At 47.2% G+C, this 17,210-nt stretch overlaps 1 pseudogene; it reads right to left on the bottom strand.

The window, feature by feature from the left end:
- Nucleotides 1–3,312: 3,312 nt before the first annotated feature.
- LOC144824825 (uncharacterized) lies at nt 3,313–4,422 on the bottom strand (annotated as a pseudogene).
- Between the last annotated feature and the right edge of the window lie 12,788 nt (nt 4,423–17,210).

Raw genomic sequence — 17,210 nt, 5'->3', positions numbered from 1 at the left:
CTGAATCCTTAATGGCCATTCTATGGACTTTGGTCTACCAAGGCTTTCTTCCTCTTTTGAAACACTTGGTGGGGATCCAAAAAGATCATGATATGTTGGTATAGTAAGGTCATACTTCTTTTTAACCCGGCCTCCAAGAATCGTTTTGTTTTAGTTTAGATCTCTGCAAAATCACTAGCAGGGTTCAATTTTCACTCTGAGTGCCCCTCTGGTCCCTTTGATAGAATCAAAATGTTTCATTTTCTCCTGGTTACTAGCTGGAAAGAGTTATCAAAAGTTTGATTACAAATTTGGTCTCCATGTGTAGAAATATTTACATGTTACACCTCAGGAGAGACCTGTTTTGTTATGTTATGTTAATTTCGATTTATATAGCGCCAAATCACTGACAGGTCTCTTAGCGCTTGCTTTGGGAACCCGTCCTGGCTTTCCCTGCGAGATAACCCCTACTGGGCATCCCCAAGGTGAAGACCTGGCATCCCATCGCAGTAGGGCCGTAGTGGAGATTAAGCAAGCTATTGCCCAGAGTTGCAGAGTGTGAACCCATGATTCAAGTAGGCACCGAGGCGAGAATTATCGAGTCCGTGGACATTTTGAGCTCAAGACCCTGCCGCGTTGGGAATTGAACCCTGGTCCCGGGTCTGACCTCTGCATCAGGGTCTGCCTCCTCTAACCAGTGAGCCACACTTGTCCCTTAGAAGTGTGTGGTTATGTCACGTTTTTCATGGAGGAGACCACTTGTCCTACCTCTGTATTCCACAACAACCCCCTGTGAATTTAAAACTTAAACCACTTCAATTACGAGTATTCTGTTTTGGTTCAATGCACTATCACTGTGGACAAAAGTACCCTGCCAGTAAAGGCACTACTGAACTGCTAAACCCACAGTCACGGGAGAATGTACATTGTGGAGGCTCTCATGGATCACCCACACTCCCCTGAAAATTCTACAAAGCCCATCCAATAAACCATACAAGGACAACATGGCCCTCAAGGTAACCTGCACCTGCTGCCACACCTTTAATTATGGTAGTGCACATCAGCCCGGAGACCCTGAAGTAGGAGAAGTCACATTTATCAAGGACAGGCTAAAGTAGAATAATCCATACAAGGACAACATGGCCCTCAAGGTAACCTGCACCTGCTGCCGCACCTTTAATTATGGTAGTGCACATCAGCCCGGAGACCCTGAAGCATGAGAAGTCACATTTATCAAGGACAGGCTAAAGTAGGCGGTGGAGGCACCAACTAAACCAGGGGGCTGGGAAGTGTTCATGCAGCATGTATATATGTATGTGGTATGTGTACAGCACAAATGTAGCCAAAAGGCAGGGACACTGTGCAGGGTCTAAGGCAAAGAAACAATGGAGGACTGAAAGAGTCGCTGGGTTCTAGGTGTGGAAGTTGACACTTACTGCATTGTGAGATAGTGTACTTTAAAGAGGTATGTGTCTTCAGCTAATTCCTTAATTGGAGCAGGTTAAAGTTAGTCCTGGTAGTCATGGGAGTATTATGTAAGCATGTAAGTGGTATTAAGCATGTAAGTGGTATTAAGCTATGAAGCTTCTTCTCATGGTTGTTGTCCAATCAGTCAACTGAAAAGTATGACCACCACTGGATATATAGTTTAACTACCCCTTTGTTGCGTACATGCTATGCAACTATAATTTAAGCCATGTCATTTCTGACAATGCAGTAGGGCCCACTGTGCAAACATGCACTCCATAACGTACAAAAAGAGGGGATTGGCCCTTTGTCTCTTGTTATTTCTACTTGGGGTTGCAGCTCTATGCCAGCTTTACAGGTAGTGGCCAGGTACTTATATAAATGGATTCTTCTTAATGCCCTTGAAGATTAATTCTCTAGGAACGTGCATGATAACCCGTAAAGGGTCTATCGACCGGGGGAGGCTCCAGAAAAAATGTTACTGAAAGTGCTTTTTGTCAACTCAGTGTGCTATTCATTAATGTACTATAGGGTTACTACATTTCCTAGATGTGTTTGAGATCTCATTGAAATGGCTCTAGTGATGATACAGGTCAGAGCACATTAGAACACACTGGGACATCAGAATTGTGAGTTCTCTTACTTCTCAGACTCATGTGGGACCTCTTTGCAATTCCTCCTTTTGGGGTAAGGCAGTCGGTATATATTAAGTTACTTTGGGCCAGATGTAGGTCGCCAAATACCGAGCAGTAACGCAGAAATTCACAGAATTTCTGTGTTACCGACCGGTATTTGGCTGAGAGCAATGTAGGTGAGTTGAAACCTACTCGCAATATTTAGCTCTTGCATTTAAGGAATTGGAAATAGGGATTCCTTAAATGCAATGTAAGTAGCACAAAAAAAGTGCACTTCAGCCTTAAGGAATCGCTAATTTCCACCAACTTCAAGTTGGTGGTAAGTAGTGATTTCCTTTAAAAAAGCACTTTTTTGATTTTTTAAACGTGCCATGTGCCACACATTCATGCCCTTAGGGCATGTATGTGCGCTACATGTGCACACATGCACATTTCAGGGGTGCAACAGGGTGTCCTTTGGACACCCTGGCACCCTTGAAATAGCTCCCGCTGTTTGCGATTCTTAAATACCAAAACGCAAATAGTGAATATCTTCCCATTCATTCCTATGGGCCTCCTAGCCCATAGGAATGAATGGCTAGGTATTCCTTAATGACGAATCTCAATTAGTGATTCGTTATTAAGGAATATTAAGGAATCGCTAATATTTTAGCGATTCCTACCAACATTCAATTTAGCGAGACCTTAATAGCGATTCGGTAAAAATCGCTATTAAGGACTCACTAAATTGAATTTACCTACATCTGGCCCTTTGTGTTTAGAATGTAGTATACCTTTCAGTTTTTGATTAGAAACATATCTCACTACCTTTGCTCAGGGAGTGGCTCATTACTGAACATACTGCATCATACTGTTTTTTTCAGAGCTTGTGTTCTAATTTAGAACAAGACTCATAATCAGTGTCTATTTTTCTCTACTTTAGGACACTTTGGGGTAAAGAACAGAATTTCGTGTTTTTTTGTGTAACTCTGTGATGCCTAAGATACCGCAGCAGTGACAGGTCCAGAATTCCTTCCTTTGGGAGATTCACAGACAATGTCTATGCCCGCTCTTTAGTGGTCGTCCATACTTGAGTTCTGAGCATACTTTAACATTCTGTTTATTTCAGAGTCCTGTCTTAAATCCTTGTCCTGAAACTCGCAGTAGATCCCTACAGTCTGCCCTTGCTTCAGGGTGGTACTGCACTGAACACACTTTACCATTGTATGATAGTCTGGGTTTTGACCTCCACTTAGTTCTCAGTCTCATAAGAGATCTCGCTGTCCTCACTCCAGTGCTTCCCAGTGCGTTTCTTCCGGTTTCTCTCTGCCATAAAAATGGCTGCCACCACAGTGACAAAGACGGTGAAAGTGATGACCAGGACGGTCACTGTTTCAGCGATGCAAAGCTGACTGTCCACAGAGGCCAGCGGAAGACCTCTCAGAACAGGGGGTTCGGAGCATGTCACATTCTCGTAGTCATCCAGGATGAGGCGCCGCACACTGTGCAGCTTGGAGAACACCCGCTGCAGGTCGCAGTCACAGAACCAGGGATTGTGGGCCAGCAGGATGTGGGTGCTGTGGGTCTGCAGCGTGAGGAACGTTTTGAATCGCACATGTTCTATATGATTGTGTATCAGGTTCAGGACGGTTAGGCTGTTCAAGGACGTGAAAACCCCTGAAGCAATGACTTTAATCTGGTTTCCTTCCAAGTTTAAAACCTCCAGGTACTGAACTAAAGAAAAGAGCCCATTTTGTAGACTTGAGAGTTGGTTGTTTTGAAGCTGAAGCTGTCTCAGGCGGGTCAAGCTTCGAAATGCTCCTATTTCAATGTGTGTGATGTTGTTATTGCATACATTGAGCTTCTGCAGGTTCTCCAAGTGTTGCAGGCTCCTGTGATTCAGCATCTGCAACTTGTTGAAGGCCAGGCTGAGGTCCTTCAAAGACTCGAGGCCACTGGAGAACCGAGTACCAAGGAACTCAATGTGGTTCTTGCTGAGGTCGAGCTTCTGCAGACTGTCCAGTGAGCTAAAGGTACCGTCCTTGATGGCCCGAATGTCGTTGTCGCAAAGGAGGAGAACCTGTAACCTCCAAAGAGATTTCAAGGCACGATAAGGAATTAAATCTAGGTCACTTCTGGATAAGTCTAGGAATTCGGTCTCTGGTGGGAAGCTTTGGATGCCGGTCCCGTTGGTTCCAGAGCAGTTCACAAACTTGAATTGGTCCTTGCATGTACAGAGCATCTGACACATGGACTGTAACTCCATTTCACCAAAGGCAAGGTGTAGAAGGATACAAAGGATGTGATATCTGCATATATTCATCCTGTAAACCAGCTATCTGCGATATCTGTTGATGAGAAATAGCAGAAATAAAGTTAATCCACATAAATATGAGAAGTTTTTAGTGTATCAAGAACTAACAGTAACTATCATTGGCAATCCGAATACATCAGGCTTTTAACTGAAAATGCCTTTTCAGTCATTGATGAATTTAAAAACTCAGTAACTCCTCATACTTGCACTCTGACACTCTTCCGTGCCCTTGTGCATCGATTCATCTGCCCAATAACTGAGTTCTGCATTCACTTACTCAGATCCATAAAAAACACAGACACAAAGTCAATAAGTATACACAAGAAAAATTACAAGAAGAAAAGACAAAAATAAGGACAAAAAATGTATGAACATAGTGGGCATCTGCTTTCAATAAAAAAAGGAAGCACAACAGTGGCTAGCCATCATGAAATGGTACAGGTATGGTCCATAGGCTTTCATTGTTTTTTACACCTTTATTTATATTTGCGGAAACACACAAAAAGATCATTGACCATGGTCTAGGCCAGCAGACCGGCTGTCTTGTATATTATGGAGTCCCGGTGTAGGCCAGCAGACCAGCGGTCATATATGGAGTCCTGTATTACGATGAAACATGGCCTACCAAGAATTCAAGGCCAGTTAAACCTCCCGAGAGATGCACAAAGTTATAATGAAGTAAAGGCCAATCAAGAAAAGGAGGAAACAAAAATCAGAAACAAGTCAATGTAACAATGACAGTCAACCATGTTGTGATGTTCAGGAGTCAAACTGATATTAATACATAACATAACAGATAGGGGAGACCAAGAAGAAATTACCTTAAAAGACGGGCCCGATACAGGTTGATAAGTATATGTGTGCCTACTGGTAATTGGGCATATTTCACCTTCTGGCTAACAGGCAGTCAAAATTCATACCGTAGTGATTCAAAGGGCTGAGGTCGCTCTGCAGGGTAAGTTTTTAACAGCCATGATGCCAACCTTCCACCAGAGGTCCCAGTATATGGTATGTCTCCCACACATATTGTGGTGTTATGCCAGATAGATCCATGATTATGCGTTATTCATGCGCATCACATGCTGGTTCCGAAGGTTGTAAGGCCGTGTAGTAGCGTTCTACGCATGAGAGGCTAAGGCCGCCTTGTCGCCTATGGGCAATTAGTTTGGAGATTATCAACCTTGCCCAAGTGGCACCCCAAATAAAGGCCTTGATGTCTCTGCCAATTGTCTGCATGAAAGATAAGTTGATCAAGAGTGGTACTGTGCCAAGGACATATGTGAACCTGGGTACCACTATAATTTTGACTGCCTGTATTGTACTACAAAAGGACATGTGGAGTTGCAGTCATTTTACACAGAATAGTTTGGCTCTGCAAATTAGTGGGTCAATATCGTCAGATACAATCTTTTCCAGTCCACTGTTGAGATAAATTCTGAGGTATCAAAGTCGTTCTGGCGGTCTCCATTGGAAATAGTAGTTGGCTGTCGATGCCATGGTATTTACTCGTGGCATTGGTGAACCTTCATTTTCATTTCAGTTGACTTTATACCCAGATATAGCATAAAAATCTGAAATGTTTGACATGAGTGCTGGAAGCGAGAGTTGACGGTCTGTAAGCATAAGCAAGTTGTCACCTGTATACAACAGTATCTTGGAGGGACCTGAAGGGGTAGGCCCCCTAAAAAAAACAGAGGATCACTTGCGAACAACTGCTGCCAGTGGTTCCACTGCAAGTGGGAACAACAGGGTAACTAAGTGGGACCCCTGGTATGTGCCACTCTTTATAGGAAAGGCATCGGATAAGAAGCCCCAGAATCGGGATCTCCGTAAAGCCGTTTGAGATTACCCTTTTAAAGTGGGAGGCCAATATACAAGTCAGGGGTTTGATGTCTACTTTAAGAAGGATTAACAGTAACTAACTGCTGCAAAGTTGGCGGTCCTCACCTGGTTTAGGGATGACGGTGATTAACACCCTGTTAAATAGAGATGATAAACCACCAGTCTGTTCTGCCTTCTTGTATGGGTCATATAGAGTGTCCGGTATTTCCTGCTTTGTCCATCTATAACATTTTCCTAGAAAGCTATCCTCTCCTGGGGCTTTATTATGGGGAGGTCGGAGATGGGCTGGCTATCTCCTATTTTGTACTGTCTCCCTCCTACCATATTTTTTCATTCATGGTAGCGGCAGGGTCTCAAAGAATTGGTCTTCTCGTTCTTTGTCTTCCATAATTTCGGGGTTGTATTGTACTGTCGTACATTGCGAACTCGGAGGCTATTTCCTGGTGACTTCTGATCAGGCAGCTTGTTTCAGTATGGGTGGCAGAAACTGCTGCCGCAGCCTCCCTTAGCTTCAGCTGGGCATCCAACAGTCACCCTGCTTTCTCTCCCCATTTGTAATGATGTGCCTGGCGCTTATAGAGTATCTATTCCGCCTTGATCGGATATATATTCACTTCCACGTGGGCTGCTTTTAACTGGTGTCTCACAGCCACAGGGGGATGCCTCGTGTATAACTGCGTCTTATTGCTAGTCTCGGACTCTAAAATGGTTTGTTGTTCTTTTCTACGCTTATTTGCTACAGCTGCATTCTGCATTATTTAGCCCCTGGTGGTAGCTTTGCTGCCGCTCATAGGGTTTGTGCCAAGGTCACTGATACTCGATTGTCCGTCTGGTACGTAGTGACATGAGATTTTAAGATACGTTTCTTGTTGGCCATTTTACAGTAGTAAGTATTAAGATGCCACGGCTTGCTGATTGGTTTTGAAGTCATCCTTCAGTTAATGAGGAGGCTAATCGGCGCATGGCCAGAGAGAGACACTTCGAGGATCTGACAGTCTGTTATTGAAGGCGTCCACTGATGTGAGGTTAGGGAATAATCATTGTTTTAAAGTTCCAACAACACCTACATGTTTAGAAAAAAACGTGCCAGCAGTATTGGAGTGGTAAAACAATGCTACTTTATGCACAATACAGTTTCAAGATGGTTGCTCAGTTCATTGTGTATCATTGTTGTCTGATTCACAATGGCAGACTCTTTACCTTTAAATTTAGCAGCCATCTGAGAATGGTATAACAATTATACGCTATGGAAAATTCCGAGATGGTTGCTTAGCTCAAAAGCAGTTGCTGAGCAGTAAGTAGCAAACTGCGGATTAAATGGGCGGTCTTGTACCACTGTCTGGGGGGCTGCCAGGTGCTCTAAAAAGATAAAAGAAAAATAAGAAGGAAATAAATGAAAGGGGACATATGAAGGTAGAAAATGGAAAACTAAAGGGTTGGCGTACGTACCTGCCTTGTCATTGCAAATTCCCTCAGTTTCAGGCAGATGTATATATGTGATGAGGCAAAATGCTATCATTCACATGGCAACTGACCTACTATGAGATCTTGGTGTGTGGTTTTATGTATACCCGCCTGTTTTATAAATGGATAATAAACTGTGTCCAATTTAGAGCAGATTGATCAAACTGTTTAAAAATTATAAGCGGGAGGTCCAAAACCTAGTCTGGTTATACTTTAACTTGGATTTTCCCGAACAACCTGCGCTGTGCAAAACTTTGTAAGCTACAGGGGAGCGGACAGGGCTCTCACGGATGTTGGTGTGACTCAGGGTAAACAACCTTTACAACGAAACTTTTACAACGCACTACCATTACAACGCGGTCATTACAACGCAAACCATTACAACGCATTGCGCTGGGGGGCGCTCTAGGATAGGGAATAAGTTTAATTTACTATCCAACACCTTCCCTAGTGTCCACGGGGACTGGAGTTGGAATAGTAAATTAAACTATTCACTATCCAACACCCAAAAGCACGATGCGTTGTAATGGATTGCGATGTAAAAACTGCGTTGTAAAGGCAGGCGTTGTAATAGCCTACGTTGTAACGTCATACATCCGTGACCCAGGGTAAAAATATTTTGAGGTGTCCCCACCACAACTAATGTTTTGTAGGATGGGCTAATTTACATTATTTTAATCTTCAACTTTTTTCTTCCCCAACAATACTCCTCATGCATGCACCCCCACTTGCCATGCCACCCCCCCCCCTCTTCTTTCCTCATCACCTGCATACCTCCCCGCCTTTCTGGCACATCATACATCGAGCACTCTACCTCTACTCTCGCATCTGCAGTTCTCTTACATTTATCTAGACTGATGTCTATGTACTTTTCCACTGCCAACTTTACATCTTTCTTCTCTAATGCTGTCTGCTGACACACAAATGGACCCCCCACCCTCCAATCCAGACTGGAACAGAGTGTTATAGGAGCCTCAGCGCATGGTTTTTCAGAACTCCAGACACGATGGTAACTGACCTTTAGTGTGCTCCTTTTCCTGTGGCAATAAGACCATTCTGTGGCATGTTTCACAACCTCACGGCCTTTTGTTGTCATGTGCGCTGGTACCAAAAGGGAGCTGCCAACAACTGCATTCATCGCCACTGGCCCCTCTGACTAAGTGGCATGTGGCTGACAAGTGGGCCCACAAAGTCACTGCACCCTAATTCAAATGGGAAACAACCTTTACAACGCAACTTTTACAACACACTACCATTACAACACATTCATTACAACGCAACATCCCTTACAACGCATGCCATTACAACGCAACCATTACCACACATGACACTACAACGCATACAATTACAACTCATGTCATTACAACGCAGTCATTACAACGCATACCATTACAACGCATACCATTACAACGCATAGTACCCTTACACTATCCAACACTTACCCTACTGTTGCACCCCCTGGAGTTAGAATAGTACATTTTACCCCTACACTATCCAACACTTACCCTAGTGTTGCACCCGCTGGAGTTAGAATAGTAAATTTTACCCCTACACTATCCAACACTTACCCTAGTGTTGCACCCCCTGGAGTTAGAATAGTACATTTTACCCCTACACTATCCAACACTTACCCTAGTGTTGCACCCGCTGGAGTTAGAATAGTAAATTTTACCCCTACACTATCCAACACTTACCCTAGTGTTGCACCCGCGGGAGTTAGAATAGTAATTTTTACCCCTACACTATCCAATACTTACCATACATGCAATGTATTGGTATGCGTTGTAATGGTATGCGTTGTAAAGGTAGTATGCGTTGTAATGGAATGCGTTGTAAAGGTAGTTTTAAAAAATGTGTTGTAATGGCATGCGTTGTAATGGAATGCGTTGTAATGGATGTTGCATTGTAAAAAATGCGTTGTAAAGGTATGCGTTGTAAAAGTATACATTACCCGGGGCCGTTATATTTCTGTAATCCTTCACTTGAAATAGCATGTCTTGACTGGAGTGATCCAGCGATTTTAGTACTTAGACCCACAAACTCTTAGTCATCACAAACATGATTTACATCATCCGTTGCTATTTCAATAGTAAGACCGACACACACCTCTTCCGGAGTAGTACTTGTAATTACACAGCAGAGATGAGCAGCTCTGCCAATGCACCTGGATACTGACATTAAGCACTCCATGCTGATCCACTGATGAATCCACGAGACGGATGTACAATTGCATGTTAATTCAGATCTGATTTTAAATATTTAAACATAAGAATCCCACTATGCCACGAAATCCGTGTCTGCATAAACGCGCATGTTATTCTTTAGTAAACAAATATGGCACTGATACACTACAGTGTAACTGGCAAACTGCACACATTCTGCGGGATGCTCTCTCCTTCGGATGCTCCCGATTCACAGGTAAAGCTTGTTCTGATGATGGCTAAAATCGAGTCATACTTTCCAGGCCTTGTTTTCCTAGTATAATTGAGGGCCATAGATCAGCGCATCTTGTAAACTGAAGTGCGGGGCCCTGCTGGGAGCAGGGCCTGGGACAGTTAGCCACAACGGCAGCCGCTCTTTGCGTGGAAGGGAGAAAACTAGCAACTAAGCCTTTTTTTACACCCCCATACTCCAAGGAAGTGTGTGGGTAAATGGGTCACACACTCCCTACCTCTCTACCCTTCGGCAAGGCGAAGGTTAACCATACCCTATGCCCTTGGGAAACACTGAGGGGGCAGCAACATCGATCCACCGCCTTTGGACAAATTGGAGGACTAAGGTCCGGAATGCCATCCCACCATTAGGCGAGGCAGAGGGTGTTCGAGAGCACCCACTCCTCAAATTTTTAGGTTTTGCCTAGCGAAAGCTGCGCTCTGCGCAGCTTTTCGCGCAGGCGAAATCCTGTTGAGAACTGTAGGGTGCTTTGGGTCGGCCCTCGTCATTGATTGGCTGGCTCCGTAAACGGAGCCTTGCCATTGGACGAGGGGCCTGTCCGTCAATGCCGGACCAGACACGGGGGCGTTCCTGACATTCTTTGCCTTTTGCCGACGTCACGCGACGCCGGGAACGCCCCCGAGTCTGGTCCGGCATTGCCGGCACCTCCCTTGCTCTACTGTCATCACCACAACACTGCGCCCATTTTATCCCAAGCTAAACACTCGGAGAGGCGCAGTGACCGGGTCTTTGAAGGCCACTCTCCCAATGAAAACAAGTTTTCTCTCCGAGTCAGCACAAGCAGGAAGACGAGCAGCGCGCCTCCCAGCTGGCCTCTCGCATCAGCATCCAGAGCTGCCCTGCGCGGTGTGTAGCTTCAGTGGAGCTTCAGAGTGCAGAGTGGAGCTTCAGAGTGGAGCTTCAGAGTGGAGCTTCAGAGTGGAGCTTCAGAGTGGAGCTTCAGAGTGGAGCTTCAGAGTGCAGAGTGGAGCTTCAGAGTGCAGATTCAGAGTGGAGCTTCAGAGTGCAGAGTGGAGCTTCAGAGTGGAGCTTCAGAGTGCAGAGTGGAGCTTCAGAGTGGAGCTTCAGAGTGGAGCTTCAGAGTGGAGCTTCAGAGTGGAGCTTCAGAGTGGAGCTTCAGAGTGGAGCTTCAGAGTGCAGCTTCAGAGTGCAGCTTCAGAGTGCAGAGTGGAGCTTCAGAGTTCAGAGTGGAGCTTCAGAGTGCAGAGTGGAGCTTCAGAGTTCAGAGTGGAGCTTCAGAGTGGAGCTTCAGAGTGGAGCTTCAGAGTGGAGCTTCAGAGTGGAGCTTCAGAGTGGAGCTTCAGAGTTGGGCTTCAGAGTGGAGCTTCAGAGTGCAGAGTGGAGCTTCAGAGTGGAGCTTCAGAGTGCAGAGTGGAGCTTCAGAGTGGAGCTTCAGAGTGCAGAGTGGAGCTTCAGAGTGGAGCTTCAGAGTGGAGCTTCAGAGTGGAGCTTCAGAGTGGAGCTTCAGAGTGGAGCTTCAGAGTGCAGAGTGGAGCATCAGAGTGGAGCTTCAGAGTGGAGCTTCAGAGTGGAGCTTCAGAGTGGAGCTTCAGAGTGGAGCTTCAGAGTGGAGCTTCAGAGTGGAGCTTCAGAGTGCAGAGTGGAGCTTCAGAGTGGAGCTTCAGAGTGGAGCTTCAGAGTGGAGCTTCAGAGTGGAGCTTCAGAGTGGAGCTTCAGAGTGGAGCTTCAGAGTGGAGCTTCAGAGTGCAGAGTGGAGCTTCAGAGTGCAGAGTGGAGCTTCAGAGTGCAGAGTGGAGCTTCAGAGTGCAGAGTGGAGCTTCAGAGTGCAGAGTGGAGCTTCAGAGTGGAGCTTCAGAGTGGAGCTTCAGAGTGGAGCTTCAGAGTGGAGCTTCAGAGTGGAGCTTCAGAGTGGAGCTTCAGAGTGGAGCTTCAGAGTGCAGAGTGGAGCTTCAGAGTGCAGAGTGGAGCTTCAGAGTGCAGAGTGGAGCTTCAGAGTGCAGAGTGGAGCTTCAGAGTGGAGCTTCAGAGTGGAGCTTCAGAGTGGAGCTTCAGAGTGCAGAGTGGAGCTTCAGAGTGCAGAGTGGAGCTTCAGAGTGCAGAGTGGAGCTTCAGAGTGGAGCTTCAGAGTGGAGCTTCAGAGTGGAGCTTCAGAGTGGAGCTTCAGAGTGGAGCTTCAGAGTGGAGCTTCAGAGTGCAGAGTGGAGCTTCAGAGTGCAGAGTGGAGCTTCAGAGTGCAGAGTGGAGCTTCAGAGTGCAGAGTGGAGCTTCAGAGTGCAGAGTGGAGCTTCAGAGTGCAGAGTGGAGCTTCAGAGTGGAGCTTCAGAGTGGAGCTTCAGAGTGGAGCTTCAGAGTGGAGCTTCAGAGTGGAGCTTCAGAGTGGAGCTTCAGAGTGGAGCTTCAGAGTGGAGCTTCAGAGTGCAGAGTGGAGCTTCAGAGTGCAGAGTGGAGCTTCAGAGTGGAGCTTCAGAGTGGAGCTTCAGAGTGGAGCTTCAGAGTGGAGCTTCAGAGTGGAGCTTCAGAGTGCAGAGTGGAGCTTCAGAGTGGAGCTTCAGAGTGGAGCTTCAGAGTGCAGAGTGGAGCTTCAGAGTGGAGCTTCAGAGTGGAGCTTCAGAGTGCAGAGTGGAGCTTCAGAGTGGAGCTTCAGAGTGGAGCTTCAGAGTGGAGCTTCAGAGTGGAGCTTCAGAGTGGAGCTTCAGAGTGCAGAGTGGAGCTTCAGAGTGCAGATTCAGAGTGGAGCTTCAGAGTGCAGAGTGGAGCTTCAGAGTGCAGAGTGGAGCTTCAGAGTGGAGCTTCAGAGTGGAGCTTCAGAGTGGAGCTTCAGAGTGGAGCTTCAGAGTGGAGCTTCAGAGTGGAGCTTCAGAGTGCAGAGTGGAGCTTCAGAGTGCAGAGTGGAGCTTCAGAGTGCAGAGTGGAGCTTCAGAGTGGAGCTTCAGAGTGGAGCTTCAGAGTGGAGCTTCAGAGTGGAGCTTCAGAGTGGAGCTTCAGAGTGGAGCTTCAGAGTGCAGAGTGGAGCTTCAGAGTGCAGAGTGGAGCTTCAGAGTGCAGAGTGGAGCTTCAGAGTGGAGCTTCAGAGTGGAGCTTCAGAGTGGAGCTTCAGAGTGGAGCTTCAGAGTGGAGCTTCAGAGTGGAGCTTCAGAGTGGAGCTTCAGAGTGGAGCTTCAGAGTGCAGAGTGGAGCTTCAGAGTGCAGAGTGGAGCTTCAGAGTGGAGCTTCAGAGTGGAGCTTCAGAGTGGAGCTTCAGAGTGGAGCTTCAGAGTGGAGCTTCAGAGTGCAGAGTGGAGCATCAGAGTGGAGCTTCAGAGTGGAGCTTCAGAGTGGAGCTTCAGAGTGCAGAGTGGAGCTTCAGAGTGGAGCTTCAGAGTGCAGAGTGGAGCTTCAGAGTGGAGCTTCAGAGTGCAGAGTGGAGCTTCAGAGTGGAGCTTCAGAGTGGAGCTTCAGAGTGGAGCTTCAGAGTGGAGCTTCAGAGTGGAGCTTCAGAGTGCAGAGTGGAGCTTCAGAGTGCAGAGTGGAGCTTCAGAGTGGAGCTTCAGAGTGAAGCTTCAGAGTGGAGCTTCAGAGTGGAGCTTCAGAGTGGAGCTTCAGAGTGGAGCTTCAGAGTGCAGAGTGGAGCTTCAGAGTGCAGAGTGGAGCTGCAGAGTGGAGCTTCAGAGTGGAGCTTCAGAGTGGAGCTTCAGAGTGGAGCTTCAGAGTGGAGCTTCAGAGTGGAGCTTCAGAGTGGAGCTTCAGAGTGGAGCTTCAGAGTGCAGAGTGGAGCTTCAGAGTGCAGAGTGGAGCTTCAGAGTGCAGAGTGGAGCTTCAGAGTGGAGCTTCAGAGTGGAGCTTCAGAGTGGAGCTTCAGAGTGGAGCTTCAGATTGGAGCTTCAGAGTGGAGCTTCAGAGTGGAGCTTCAGAGTGGAGCTTCAGAGTGCAGAGTGGAGCTTCAGAGTGGAGCTTCAGAGTGGAGCTTCAGAGTGGAGCTTCAGAGTGGAGCTTCAGAGTGCAGAGTGGAGCTTCAGAGTGGAGCTTCAGAGTGGAGCTTCAGAGTGGAGCTTCAGAGTGCAGAGTGGAGCTTCAGAGTGGAGCTTCAGAGTGCAGAGTGGAGCTTCAGAGTGGAGCTTCAGAGTGCAGAGTGGAGCTTCAGAGTGGAGCTTCAGAGTGGAGCTTCAGAGTGGAGCTTCAGAGTGGAGCTTCAGAGTGGAGCTTCAGAGTGCAGAGTGGAGCTTCAGAGTGCAGATTCAGAGTGGAGCTTCAGAGTGCAGAGTGGAGCTTCAGAGTGCAGAGTGGAGCTTCAGAGTGGAGCTTCAGAGTGGAGCTTCAGAGTGGAGCATCAGAGTGGAGCATCAGAGTGGAGCTTCAGAGTGGAGCTTCAGAGTGGAGCTTCAGAGTGGAGCTTCAGAGTGGAGCTTCAGAGTGGAGCTTCAGAGTGGAGCTTCAGAGTGGAGCTTCAGAGTGCAGAGTGGAGCTTCAGAGTGCAGAGTGGAGCTTCAGAGTGCAGAGTGGAGCTTCAGAGTGGAGCTTCAGAGTGGAGCTTCAGAGTGGAGCTTCAGAGTGGAGCTTCAGAGTGGAGCTTCAGAGTGGAGCTTCAGAGTGCAGAGTGGAGCTTCAGAGTGGAGCTTCAGAGTGGAGCTTCAGAGTGGAGCTTCAGAGTGGAGCTTCAGAGTGCAGAGTGGAGCTTCAGAGTGGAGCTTCAGAGTGGAGCTTCAGAGTGCAGAGTGGAGCTTCAGAGTGGAGCTTCAGAGTGCAGAGTGGAGCTTCAGAGTGGAGCTTCAGAGTGGAGCTTCAGAGTGCAGAGTGGAGCTTCAGAGTGCAGATTCAGAGTGGAGCTTCAGAGTGCAGAGTGGAGCTTCAGAGTGGAGCTTTAGAGTGCAGAGTGGAGCTTCAGAGTGCAGAGTGGAGCTTCAGAGTGGAGCTTCAGATTCAGAGTGGAGCTTCAGAGTGCAGAGTGGAGCTTCAGAGTGGAGCTTCAGATTCAGAGTGGAGCTTCAGAGTGCAGAGTGGAGCTTCAGAGTGCAGATTCAGAGTGGAGCTTCAGAGTGCAGAGTGGAGCTTCAGAGTGGAGCTTCAGAGTGGAGCTTCAGAGTGGAGCTTCAGAGTGGAGCTTCAGAGTGGAGCTTCAGAGTGGAGCTTCAGAGTGGAGCTTCAGAGTGGAGCTTCAGAGTGGAGCTTCAGAGTGGAGCTTCAAAGTGGAGCTTCAGAGTGCAGAGTGGAGCTTCAGAGTGCAGCTTCAGAGTGCAGAGTGGAGCTTCAGAGTGCAGCTTCAGAGTGCAGAGTGGAGCTTCAGAGTGCAGAGTGGAGCTTCAGAGTGCAGAGTGGAGCTTCAGAGTGCAGAGTGGAGCTTCAGAGTGCAGAGTGGAGCTTCAGAGTGCAGAGTGGAGCTTCAGAGTGCAGAGTGGAGCTTCAGAGTGGAGCTTCAGAGTGTCAAGAGCAATGCCAATAGCTCTAACTTTAACAAAGGCAAAACCATTGCATTGTAAATGCTTGTTTTTTATGTCTTCTGACGTTTGACCGCATCAGGAGCGGTAAAAAGAAATCTCCCAATCCTGCTCTTAAGCAACACGGGGATAGGATCCGAAAACATGCACTTACCCACCATTTTATTTGTGCATTTTTATATAGCGCGGACTTTACCCGGTGTCAGAGCGCTTCACAATAGGAACAGAACTGATAGAAGAAAATTACAAGTGAACAAATTCCAAATTACAAAAGCAAACGTTAAGTTACATGAGGCAAGAGTAACAATTGGGAGCAAACAAAATACAACTGGTAGCAAACGGTGCATTACAGGAGGAAAAAGTGACATTTGTGCAGGTTACAAACGCATACAAAATACAAGTAGAGGTATAGTACTGCAATAAATGGCAGACACTCAAACACAAGAACAAACGTTACGTAGGTAATGGTGACACGTGTGCAAGTATCTAAAGCAAACAAAATGTAAGAGGTAGCAAACAGTGTGTTACAAGAGAAAAGTGACGTGTGCATGTTACAAAAGAGTACCAAACACAGGTAGAAGGATAATACTGCAATAACTGGTAGAACACACTGGGAAGGCACTTCCATAGTCATGGAGAAAAGGATTCTCTATAATGGAAGGACTGCCTTCAGATAATAGAGAGGGTGTGAATTACATTTGGAAGTGTCTTTGAAGGAGGAGAACTTTGAGGTCAGTTTTGAAGGCCTGGGAGGAGGTGGTGGTCCGGAGCAGAGGCAGAAGTGAGTTCCAGATTCTCACCGCGTTGCCTGAAAAGGATTGGGCCATCGATCTTTTCTTCTTGAAAGTGGGAGGTTCAAGCAGTAAATTTTCCGCATTCCGTGATGGTCTAGAACCTCCAGAGAGTTTCAGTTTATTCGCCAAGTAGCGAGGAGAGGAGGAGTGCAAGGCTTTGTGGGTGATACAGGCAGTTTTGTAGATAGATCTTGCCTTGATGGGAAGCCAGCGGAGGGTGGTGATGTGTGTGATGTGGCCGCTTCTTTTGGCCCCATAAATGAAGCGAGCTGCTGAATGGAGAACAGATTTAAGGGGGGACAGGTGGGATTTGGGGAGGGCCTTGGAGTACCACTGACATGACACCACCAACCACCTTGGTTGGGCCATGCGGCACGCTTACGTCTCCTAACTTTTCTTTTCTCCCATCACTGGGGCCAAGCCGGAGGGGATAAGAACACCCAATCCCTTTTTCCTCAGGAATTTCTTTTTATCTCTTTTGATGTTGTAAAGCAGGGCACACGTCGAGGGTACACTCAGGTGCACGACGTCCGCCCACTATTTTCACAGGGTGGACGCCATCCCCCCTGCCAAGAAGTTGGGCCCCACAGAAATATGCTGAACCTCAGGGGCGTAACACAGGCCCCTGCAGCCCACGCGGTGCAGGGGCCCCTATCTCCAAGGGGCCCCCTCGGCACTGAACTCTGGCTGGGAGAGCTCCTGATTGAGCCCGGGGGGGGGGCCTAAGTACCGTGCAGAGAGGCTCCCTCACTTTTCGTTACGCCAGTGCTGAACCTGTCCTGGTGTCATTTCCAGACCCCCGGACACGTTCAGCAGCGCCTGCAAATTGTCTGCTTTCCAGTGATATTTACAAAGGGGGTGGTGATGGACAGAGTATCTGAATTAAGCAGATCACTCATACCCAGTCAAG

This window comes from Lissotriton helveticus, chromosome 3_1 (assembly GCF_964261635.1).
Source record: "Lissotriton helveticus chromosome 3_1, aLisHel1.1, whole genome shotgun sequence".
Taxonomy (NCBI): Eukaryota; Metazoa; Chordata; class Amphibia; order Caudata; family Salamandridae; genus Lissotriton; species Lissotriton helveticus.
This window is presented reverse-complemented; position numbering and strand designations above follow the sequence as displayed.